General features: G+C 42.6%; 1 protein-coding gene and 2 non-coding genes across 3 annotated transcripts in view; all 3 read right to left on the bottom strand.

Moving 5' to 3' along the window:
• Window positions 1-9,405, bottom strand: part of ALDOA (aldolase, fructose-bisphosphate A) — a 29,183-nt gene extending 19,778 nt beyond the window's left edge. Inside the window, exon 1 of the mRNA XM_029606997.1 lies at window positions 9,249-9,405. The gene's annotated coding sequence lies outside the window, so the exon portion shown is untranslated. The remainder of the gene's footprint in view (window positions 1-9,248) is intronic.
• On the bottom strand, window positions 7,784-7,855 carry TRNAG-UCC. The gene has a single exon. It is a non-coding gene; the product is annotated as a tRNA-Gly (tRNA).
• A 2,396-nt stretch (window positions 9,406-11,801) lies between the features above and the next one.
• TRNAK-UUU lies at window positions 11,802-11,874 on the bottom strand. The gene has a single exon. It is a non-coding gene; the product is annotated as a tRNA-Lys (tRNA).
• Window positions 11,875-12,131: the final 257 nt, after the last annotated feature.

Here is a 12,131-nt window from a genome sequence, read left to right as displayed (position 1 = left end):
GACGCCCCTTCCACTCCTGCAGAACTGTATATATTCCAACAAAAACCAGAAATTTGTAAATGAAACATAACTTCTCTCAAAATCTGCTTTAGCTCTAGCTCTCACGGTTTAAAATATTTTCCAGAAGCTAAAAAAAAAAAACAACAGCTTACGCTGGCAAGGTTATCTTTGGAGGGGTTGGGGCAAATAGGGGTGACCACCCTGGATCCTACACCACCATGGTAGCCCCATCCCCCAACACTATAATTTCCTGTCAACCTGAGGGTGCAGCCATGCACGTCAGCGTTCTAAGGGCCCCCTCCCCCCCTGTGGTTGATTTGGGCCTGGGCTATGCACCATTCTAAGGTCAGTCCTGCAGCTTTTGGAGTGTGCGACCTATGCTGCCACACAGGGCACCATGCTTAAGGGACACCATTGCCCCATCCCTCCCACACCCTTCCACATGATATCTGCAAGCAGGAGCCTCAGGAACTCTGTGCAGGAGGAAAGAGGCTTTTGTCTGTGGTAGTATGTGAGGGATCAGCTTGCAGGGAGGAGAAGGAAAGGAGGTAAGAAAAAGAGGGGGATGCATCTGAATAGGAAAGGAGAGAGAAGAGGATGCTAAGGGGGAAAAAGAGAGGGATGCTGAGTGCTGTGGGCCAGGAAAGGAAAGCAGAGCAGAGAGAGAATACTAGTGCCAGATAGAGGATGAGGAAAGTATTTGGGGAGGGGATGCAATTTCAGTTTTTGCACAGGACAGCAATAAGTCTAGAGCTGGTCCTGAATATGTATAATGTATCACCAATCAATAACAAAGTATACAAATTATAATATACAGTGTATAATCAATGTATCATAATAAAGACATTTTGCACATATGCATTCAGAATATTATAATTAATTAAAAAAAATACATGGTATAGTGATAAAAAAGTATTTAAGAATTTGCCAGGCTGAGTATCAAGCCCAGTATCCTGTTTCCAACAGTGGTCATTCCAGGTCACAAGTACCGGTACCTAGCAAGATCCCAAACAGTAAATAGATCCCATGCTGCCTTTGCATAATGATAGATAGTGGCTGTTTCTTACCTCTACTTGGTTAATAGTTTATTAACTTTTTCTCCAGGAATTTGTCCAAACCTTTTTTAAACTCAGTTATGCTAACTGCCTTAACCACATCATCCAGTAATGAATTCCAGAGCTTGTGTGTTTAGTGAAAAATAATTTTCTCCAATTTGTTTTGAATGTGCTACTTACTAATTTCATGACATGCCCCCAGTTGTATTTTTTTAAAGAGTAAATAAGCAATTTATATTTACCCATTCTATTTCAGTCATGATTTTATAGACCTTTATCATATCCCCCCTCAGACGTCTCTTCTATAAGCTGAACCAAGCCTGCCTCTCTAGCCTTTCCTTATAGCGGAGCCATTTCATTCCCTTTATCATTTTAGTCAGCCTTCTCTTTACTTTTTCCAACACAACTATATATTTTTTGAGATTCAGGGACCAGAAGTGCACACAGTACTCAAGTGTGGCCTTACCATGGAGCAAAACAGGGGCATTATGATATTCACCATTTTATTCTCCATTTCTTTCCTAATAATTTCTAACATTTTATTTTCTTTTTTGACCACCGCTGCACACTGAACCAAGGATTTGAAAGTATTGTCCAATATGATACCCAGGTCCTTTTCCTGGCTGGTAACTCCTAATATGCAACCTAACACCGTTTAACTACAGTGTGAGTTACTTTTCCCCATGTGGATCACTTTGCACTTGTCCACATTAAATTGTATCTGCTATTTAAATGCCCAGACTTCCAGTCTTGCAAACTCCTTCTGCAATTTTTCACAATCCACTTGTGATTTAACAAGTCAGAATAATTTTATATCATCTACAAATCTGATCATGTCATTTGCAGTTACCTTTTCCAGATCATTTATAAATATATTAATAAGCACTGTACCCAGTTCAGATTATTGTTTACCCTTCTCCAGTGAGAAAACTGACCATTTAGTCCTACTCTCTGTTTCCTGTCTTTTAACCAGTTTGTAATCCACAATAAGACATGGCCTCCTATCCTGTGACTTTTTAATTTTCTCAGAAGTTTCTCATGGGGCACTTTGTCAAACAGCTTCTGAAAATCCAGATACACTACATCCTCCAGTTCACTATTATCCACACATTTATTAACCTCTTCAAAAAAAAAAAATGTTGCAGATTGGTGATGCACGAGTTCCCTTGTGTAAATCCAACCTGGCTGTGTCCCATTAAACCATGTCTTTCCATATGTTCTGTGATTTTGTTCTTTAAAATAGTTTCCACGATTTTTCCTGGCACTGAGGTTAGACTCACCATTCTACAGTTTCTTGGATCACCTCTGGAGCCCTTTTTAAAGATCTTGGTTACATAGGCCACCCTCCAGTCTTCAGGCATGATGGACATTCTCAACAGGTTACAAATTACCAGTAACATCTGTAATTTCATTTTTTAGTTCTTTCAGAACTCTAGGGTGTATACCATCAGGTCCAAATGATTTACTGCTCTTTAGTTTCTCAGTCTTCCTTATTATATCTTCTGTTTCACAGTGATTTGCATCAGTTCTTCTGAATCATCACCAGGTATCTCCCCAACATCCTCTTCAGTAAACACCGAAACAGATAATTCATTTAGTCTTTCCGCAATGGCTTTATCTTCCCTAAGTGCCCTTACCTTTCAATCATCTAACAGTCCAACCGACTCTCTCACAGGCTTCTTGCTTCAGATGTATTTTAAAAAGTTTTTATTATGAGTTTTTGCCTCTAAGACTAGCTTTTCAAATTCTCTTTTAGTCTGCCTTATGTTGCAGATTTAGATTAACTGTATTAGTTTATAATACATTATCCAAGAGAACAATACAAGGTGGAGGTTGATATAGAAAAGTTGACATTTCATTGGCAAGAGCTGAAAGAATGCTAAGGTTTATAGGGAGAGGTATTATCAGAAGAAGAAAAAGGAGGTGATAATGCTCTTATATAAGTCATTGATGATACCTCACATGGATTCAAGTCTAGAGGCCTATCTTCAAAATAATATAGCAGGAGGTGGCTAACTCCATTCTTAATAGTCACAAACAGATGCATGTACTGAGTCTCCAATGTATGCAAATATATCTTATGCATACTCATTGTGAATATCCTGAGAACCCAACTGGCTGCGGGATGACCAGGGCAGATTTGGGAAACGGCAGCCCAGAGAAGGATTAACAATATGATAAAAACATAAGTAGTGCCATGTTGGGTCAGACCAATCAGGGCCAATGCAAGAGTATTTGGCACCCTAGGTGAACCTTCAGTCATGCAGCCCCTCTCCAACTTACCTATTGGCGGCAGCTCCAGCACAGCGCTCCCGCCTAGCAGTGGCAGTGGCTCCAGCACAGTGCTTCCTTCTTTAGCGGTATTAGATCTGGCACAGCGCCCTTCTATGCCTTGCGCTAGCAGGATTTTGCTACCCCCCCAAAATTTTGGTGCTCTAGGCCAGTGGTCCCTAACCCTGTCCTGGGGGGGCCCAGCAGCCAGTCGGGTTTTCAGGATATCCACAATGAATATGCATGAGAGAAAATTTGCATGTTATGGAGGCAGTGCATGCAAATTCATAGTGGATATCCTGAAAACCCGACTGGCTGGTGGGCCCCCAGGACAGGGTTGGGGACCACTGCTCTAGGCAACCACTTATGTTTGCCTAATAGAAGCACTGGCACCAAGACCAATGGTCAATTGAGGCCAACATCCTGTCTCGGACAGTGGTCAATCTAGTTCACTTGGAAATTCTCAGCAGATTTTAATGAGGAGGTCCCATCCCCGATGCTTACTCCCTAAAATAAAAAGTAATGATTCCAACATCTACCTGACTCTATTACCTGACTCTATTACCTGACTACCTGACTCTATTAACATCTACCTGACTCTATTAACTTTGATCACATCCTCTGGCAACAAATTACACAGCCTAATTGTGAACTGACAGAACTTTCGTGTTAATAAAAAAGATTTGAACTTAAATGTATTTTAAATCTACTATCAGTTAGTTTCATTGAGTATCCCCTAATCCTAATATAAATTGAAAGGTAAATAACTGTTCCCTATTAACTTGTTCCACCCTCACCACGCATGATTTTATAAAACTCTATCAAATTCCTTCTCAGTCATCTCTTCTCCAAGCTGAAGAGTTATAACTTGTTACATCTTTTCTTCATAGAGGGCTGTTTCAGACCCTTTATAATTTTTTTTTGCACTTTTCTATGCCTTTCTACTTCTGCTATGTCCTTTTTGAATCTGAAACATTAAGGATCGAAATACATATATCCCAGAAGAGAAGACAAGAGGGAATATAATAGAGGCATTCAAATAGCTGAAAGGGATTAATAATGCATATGATGCAAGCATTTTCCAGTAGACAGAAAGCTGTGGAGCAAGAAGCTAAAAGGGGCTAGATAGAAGTAATATAAGGAAATATTTCTTTATAAAAAGAGTGATGGCTGTATGGAATAGTCTCTCATTGTAGATGGAGGAGGTCAAAACAATAACAGAATTCATAGAAAGCCTGAGATAGGCACAGAGGATCCTTGGCTGCAAGGAAGTGAAGGTAAAGCCAGACAGTAGGAAAATTCTGCAGCATTGAACATATGGTAAGTGGCCAGAGCAGCAGGGCTGGGAACCAGTGAAGCCATAGGGTCCAGTCCCACTGACCTTGCGACCTTGGGCAAGTCACTTCCATTGCTTCAGGAACAAAAATTTAGGGGGGAGATTTATTAAGGCTTTTCTCCCAGTCTGGGTCTATGAGGAAAATGCTTTGTAAATGAGGCCCTTACATTCCAAGCCCTCTGGGGACACACATAATACCTACAGTACCTGCAATATAACTTAACCTTAAGCTAGCGATAAGGCGTGAGCTAAATATAAATAAGCAAGCAGGCATGCCATGCTGAATCAGACCAGCTGCATGGAGCCCTGCATCCTGTCTCCAGGGGGTGGGCAGGCTGGGTCACAAGTACCCGGCAGATCCCGAAAAGCAGGATCTATTTCTTCTCGCTCGCTCCCAAGGAAAACTATGGCTTTCCCTACGTCTACCTGCCTAATAAGGTTTTACGGGCTTTTCCTCCACAAACACTTGTCTAAACCTCTTTCAAAACACCCGCCCCCCCCCCCCTGTGCTGGTCACCTTGACTACCTCCTCTGACAACACATTCCATAATTTAATTGTGTGTTGAGTGAAAAGGGATTTTTTTTTTTTTTTTTAATGATTTGTTTGGAATCTGCTGGTTGTTAGTTTCATGGAGTGTCCCCCTAGTTTAGTATTATTTCAAAGGGTAAATAACCTCCCCCTATTTACCCATTTTGCCCCACTCCTGGTTTTATAAAACTTCCCTCTCAGCCATGCCTTTCCCAAGCTGAAGAGCCCTAACCTGTGTAACATTTTCTTCACAGGGGACATGTTCCACCCCCCTTTCTTTCTCGGATTTATTATCCACCATTTTGAATATGGAATTCACTCAGAGCTTTATCATGTTTGTTGCCCTTCTCTGCACCTGTTCTAGTTCCACTATGAATCTTTTGAGATGGGGCAACCAGAACTGCACCTAACACTCAACGTGCAGTCGCCCTGTGGATCGACACAGAAGCAATATGATATTTTCTCTTTTATTCTCTCTTCCTTTTGGATCATTCCTAACATTCGATTTGCTTTTTGTGTTGACTGCCACCACACACAGAGCTGAGGATTTCAATATATTGTCCACAAGGACTCCAAGGTCCTTTTCCTGGGTGGTGACTCCCAAGAAGGAAGCCAGCACTGTGTACCTGTAGTTGAGATTATTTTTCCCTATGTGCTTCACTTTGCACTTTTCCACATTAAATGTCATTTGGCATTCAGATGCTCAGTCTTGGAGTCTTGCAAGATTCTTCTGCGGTTCCTCTCAATCTGCTATTAACAACTCTGAATAATTTTGTGTCATCTGTAAATCTGATTACCTCACCAGGCATTGCCTTTCCCAGATCATTTATGAATATGTTAACCAGCACAAGTCCAAGTATCGAGCCCTATGGTACTCCACTAATGATCTTTCTCCATTTGGAACACTGATCATTTAGTCTTACCCTCTGTTTCCTGTCTTTTAACCAGTTACCTATCCACAATAGGCCACTGCCGCCAAACCCATGATTTTTTATATTTTCTGAGGAGTCTCTCACTGGGATTTTGTCAAACATCTTCTGAAAATCCAAATAAACTATATCAACTGACTCGCCTTTATCTACTTGTTTATTTACATCTTAAAAAAAAATCTAAAAGATCTGTAAGGCAGGACTTCCCTTTGCTAAAATCATGTTGTCTCTGCCCCGTTGTGCCATGTCTATCTATATGGCCAGTAATTTTGTTTTTAAGAATAGCTTCTACTACTTTGTCCAACACTGACATCAAGATCACAGGTCTATAGTTTCCCTGGAACTCTTTTCAAAGATCGGCATTACATTGGCTGCTTGCAGTCTTCAGATATTTTGGTTGTTTTAAGTGATGGGTTACAGATTACTAGTAACAGGTTTGCAATTTCATGTTTGAGTTCTTTCAGGACTCTGGGGTGGATACCTTTCATTCCTGGTGATTGGTTATACACTAGTTTATCAATTTGATCTATTATATCTTCCATTATTAAAGAGATATGCTTTAGTTGCTCAGAATCTTCACCATAGCACATTTAGTCTATTACATATTTACACTGTTATATAATTATAATACAATATTTAGTATATTATAGCACTAGATGCCAAACAGCATAATATCAATAGAGTATATCATAATAACATTATTACCAGCATTAGAAGCATGGGATTTATTTAATGTTTGGGTACTTGGATCCTGGATTGGCCCCTGATGGAAATAGGATGCTGGGCTTGATAGACCCTCAGTCTGACCCAGTATGACAACTTCTTATATTCCTATGTTCTTAATAAAAAAAAAAGATTATATTTAAAGAGGAGCTTTTCCTTTTCTGTTGTTGAGAAAAAGAGGTTTTAATTTTGTTATGTTTTTAACCTTGGGCAAGTCACTTTACCCTCCGTTGCCTCAGGTACAAACTTAGACTGTAAGCCCTCTGGGGAGGGAAATACCCACAGTACCTGAATGTAATCCGCTTTGAAGTTCCAAAAAGTGGAATACAAAAATCTAAAATCAATCAATCAATAAATAAATAATATTTAGCCATTTACTTTCTCATAAGAAAATAAAGATTTGCTAGTAGTAATAGCCTCATTGACTCCTGTCTCTTTTCTCCCTGACATATTTTGCTACTCTGTTGAACATTTTTCATGTTATGCCAATAATAAAAAATAGAACATTTAAAAATATTCTCAGCCCTCTTCCCTTTCAAGACATGGCTTCCTGTCTTTTCTGAAGATTCACAGATACTTTTTCCCCCCTTTTTAGCCTTTAATTGATTGATTGTGTTTTTAAATGTTGTTGCATTCAAACCTTTCTGGACCTCCTAATTTATTGATCACACCCTGCATCAGCACCATCTCTAAAAGAAGAGGCCAAAGATTATGCATTTATCTCCTTCTGACTCTTCTCTTGCTTCAGTGCAAGGGGCAGGGGTTTATCTGTAGCACAAGCAATTGTTTATGCTTGGCTTCTTGGCAAAGAACTTACATATTTCTTCACAAAGGATATTTTTGTTAACTTAATGAAAACATAAGTCTACTGTTTCTCTTTAATCAATGGATTAATTTAGCATATTTAGAAAGTACATGTTAAAAAAATTTTGAAAATTACTGCGTTGGCCGGGAATCGAACCCGGGTCAACTGCTTGGAAGGCAGCTATGCTCACCACTATACCACCAACGCTGTATAGAAATCATCTTTCTCAGGTCCTTTATGGTATCTCTTCGCTATTATGTCGTGTCATTCTGCTAGAACATCTACACGTCACCAAGTTAAATCTATGGCTTATAGCCTCCTGCTAGGGTTTTTGCCCTTCTCTCTCCCAAATCTGCCCTATCCTGTTAATCACTTCCACTCTCTCATTTCCATCCTCTCTCTCTAGCTCCTTTCTGTGTCATCCTCTGTCGTTCCCGGGGTTTGTTTATTCTCCCTTCTGCGACTACTTAAGTTTCTTTCTTGACCTTTCAGAAAGAGAGGAAACATGATACAAGGGTACAGCTATTTCTGGCTCAGCAGCAACCCTGCTCACATATTGCCCAGCTGCCGCAGGCCACATTTAACCCCTTCTTCATAATTGGCAAGGTATTCTGTGGAGGGTATGAGTCTGATTAAAGTCTCCCCCATGCAGTCCCTATCTCCAAGGATAAGAGCAGCGCTTCATGTGTTTTAACTTAGACTGACAGGTGCTAGCAGTGGCATTTATTGATGTATAAGAGATGGTATCCTGCACAGTTGGTTCACGGGTGATCTATAGCACTGCGAGTACCTTCTGTCCTATAGTGCAAGAGATAGGATCTCATCCGTTTAAAAACTGTTCATCTTCTTCGTCCTAGATTCGCAGAAATTTGCTATACACGTCTCACAAGTAACAAACAAATACGTACCCTCCCCCTCCCCGCTTCTTTCTTGCTGATCGGGCCGATTTCACAACCCGGCCTGTTTTTGCTCACTCCTTCCAGGTCTTTTGAGCTCTCGGTCAACACTTCAGCTGCACCTTTTGTTCCCTGGACCTGTCTGTGCCTGCCCCTCAGTACACCAGCTAGCCAGCACCGTGCCCCTCTCTCAGGCTGTGCTCGCTCTCCCTGGCGTCTCCCTTGCGCTGCCCCCTCGAGCCCGGTTTCCTATTCCCCCCCCCCCCCCCAGCAGCGGGCACTGCAGGGCGACGCCTAAACCCGGCCAGGCCTGCAGCGAGAGCTCCCGGCTCCTGCTAACCAAAGGTCTCACTCAAGACGCTCTTCTTCGGCCCGAAGGCGCAGACGAGTCCTCCCGCCGGGATCTCACACCAGGGCGCTAAGGGGGGGGGGGGGGGGGCGACTCGGCGGCTTTTCCAGACCCGCTCTTCCTGCCGGAGCGTAAAAGCGCTTCTCTGCCTTAGTCTAAGTTAGGAGGCCGGCGAGGAGGGATGGTTTCGCGCCAGGTGCCCCTCCCCCCCTACCTCTCCAGCAGCCAGAGCCCTTCATTGAGCTGCGCCCCCAGACCCTCTTATTCCCCCCCTCCCAGCTCGGATCTTAGGAGGCTTCAAGGCAGTGCCTCCGCCTTCCGTGGGTGTCCCGGCGGCCCCCACCCCCTCCCCTACCTGGGTTTTCGGCCTTGGTCGGAGCAGGGGAGCGAGCGGGAGGAAGGGGTGGCCTCTGGTGTCCTCGGGAGGAGAAGGGACGCTGAGTGGAGGGGGCGAGCCCGGCGCGGCCGCCTTTAAGAGGGAGGCAGGAATGCGCTCCATTTCAACGTGACCTTCAGCGGTGACCTCCGGCCTTTTCCCAACCGCGATAAATATAGCCAGCGGGGTCTCGGTATGTGTAAGAGGAGCGTCTGACATTCAGCGACCCCCCCCCCCCTCCCAGCCCCGAATGCCTCCTTAAGTTTGGCCCGGGGTTCAGGAAAACACACTCAGCTCCCCCCACCCCGGGGCCTGGCGGAGTCAGGAGAAGACAAGGAGGGTTGCTGGCATTTTTTCAGCCGATGAAAGTGTTGCCACTTAGGGGCCGCGAAAACAAAATAAAAACAGGAGCCGCTGGAGCTCCTGGGTGCTGATCCCGACTGGCTAAACACATGATCTGCAACTCAGTTGGTCCAGCAGTAACTGGGTACGAATGGTAATAGAATTGTTCCTTCTTCTCTTAATAGTCCGAGGGAGGGGACTTCAGCTGTCACCTTTGTATGGGGCACAGAGGCAGAAGAGTGCATGGAATTATGATGAGCCCGACTCCAGTTCATATAGCAACAGAGAATCAGTCGGCCCTTCCAACTCTTATTTCAAAACAATCGCTGTGTGTCTAACTAATCCCCACCCCAACTTGGAGTCAAAGGGGTGAGAAAAAAGGAGAACAAAGTCAGACACAGAAAGATACAGAGGGGGAGAGAAAAAAAATCAGGATACAAAAGACAAGGAGAGAATGAAGGAGACCTCTTTTACAGCAGCAACCAAGTCTGCCCCCATCCTACCTACAGCCTACCTGGTTTTTCTGCAATAAATATGCATACGATAAAATTGTAATATAATGGGTCTCCGATATATGCAAATGTGTCTAATGCATATTCATTGAGGAAGTCCTGTTTTATAGACTCAGTGGGGGCAGGGTGGGGAAGAGTTGTTGAGCAGCAAGGATGTTTACAGGGCCAAGCCCCCTTCTCAATGCATGGCCAGAGCCCAGAATGACCAAGTTATCCCCACCCCCCCCTTTCCATGACAACTTTAGAGCCTAAACACCTCCTTCCCTTTGTGCCAACACCAGTGATGGATTTAGTTTTTTGTCACCCTTGGGCACTGTTGACACCATTGCCCCCCCCCCCCCCCATCCCCTGCTGCCTCTGGAAGGTCAGAAAACAGGGAGGAAAAGGAATAAGGTACAGCTAGCTCCACAATTTTCTACCACATCTTAAGGGCACACTCTGCAGAAAGAATTAGAAAATTCAGAAGCAAATTGTCAACGTTTCAACTTTTATATTACATTATAAAAATAAAATAGTTTTCCAAATGTGCTTGATCTGTATTATTTATTTGCTTTTTTTTTTTACTGTGTGAGGAAAAAGGATCTTAAGAATCAGCAGGCTGGAGCTGGAGCAGGATGCAGAGGGCCATTCCCTACTGAGAGAGATGCAGCAAATCTTCAAACAGCCACCCCAGATATTTGGTGCCCAAGGCACTGAGCTAGTTTGCCTGTTGACAAATCCAGCTCCAGTATTAAGCATATGCAACATAGGCAAATGCCTAGGGAGCTACATTTTGAAGGCACCATAGACTCAAGCCAAAAAGGAGCCTGCTTCTGTTTGCTTCAGAGATGTGCACACCTGCTGCGTTAAAGAGCAGTAGTGTAGCATGCCATGTTAACCCCACACTCTCCAAAGGGATTCCCTAACTATGGGCACCAAAATCTTAAATCTAAACTATTTGAACTAAATCCAGCTCTGCCTTTGGGATACTTTCACTGTCTTTATGGCAGGTGAAATCTTATGCCTTTTAAACCATTGTTTTGCTTTATGAAATACCCCAAGTCTCCTGTCCTATATGTTTGTCTTATTAGATTGTAAGCTCTATTGAGATGTCTATTGTATGTTTGCACAGCTCTGTGTATGTCGTGTAGCGCTATAGAAATGTACACTCAATATTACATAGACAAACATACAAATAGGTGTTTCATACCCAGATGAACTGGGGTCAGTTGGCAGTGATAAATATATTTAAAAAGAAAAAAAAATTCCCCTTCTCCCCCATTAACCATTCATAGTATAATGATGTACTGATACAAGTTCCCTCCCATCCAAAACCATTACTTCCTGCTCTGACTGTTTCTGCTATTCCTGCTCCTCTAACTATTCTTGGTGATCTTGTGCCTTCTCTGCTATACCTGACAGCTCCTGTATCTGCTGCTACTGTTACTGCTGACGCGGCTCCTGGCACTCGGTTTTTTTATATTCTTGTTTTATTTGTTCTAACCTTATGTATGGTCTCCTGCTGTCTGCAGGCAGGTAGTGCAACTCCCGATACCCAGCCAGGAACTCCTTTTTGAATAGAGTTAAACTTAAAAATAATACATTTTAAAGCAGAAGAATTTATGAATTAAGCAGTAAACTATGTAATTAAATTAAAAACATTTTAAAATAGTTTTTTAAAATTAAACAAAAATTTTGTCGCCCGAACAGGGACTTGAACCCTGGACCCTCAGATTAAAAGTCTGATGCTCTACCGACTGAGCTATCCGGGCTCCTTGCAGAAACAGTGATCTCCAATGTTTATATCCTTCTTAAAAAAAATTTTTCCCCAATAAAATGATGCTCTCCAAAAATGACTGGCATCAAATGGCATCTTATAAACTTACCAATTTATTGAAGTGTGAACATGAGCTAATAGATCAGGTAGTCAGTCTATAAGGTGCCACTCCACATCTATCATTCCTGCTACACCAAACTAACACGGCTATTATCCCTCTGAATATAACATTCTTCAGTATTTTTCAAGTGA

The sequence above is a fragment of the Rhinatrema bivittatum genome, chromosome 6, assembly GCF_901001135.1.
Source record: "Rhinatrema bivittatum chromosome 6, aRhiBiv1.1, whole genome shotgun sequence".
NCBI lineage: Eukaryota > Metazoa > Chordata > Amphibia > Gymnophiona > Rhinatrematidae > Rhinatrema > Rhinatrema bivittatum.
This window is presented reverse-complemented; position numbering and strand designations above follow the sequence as displayed.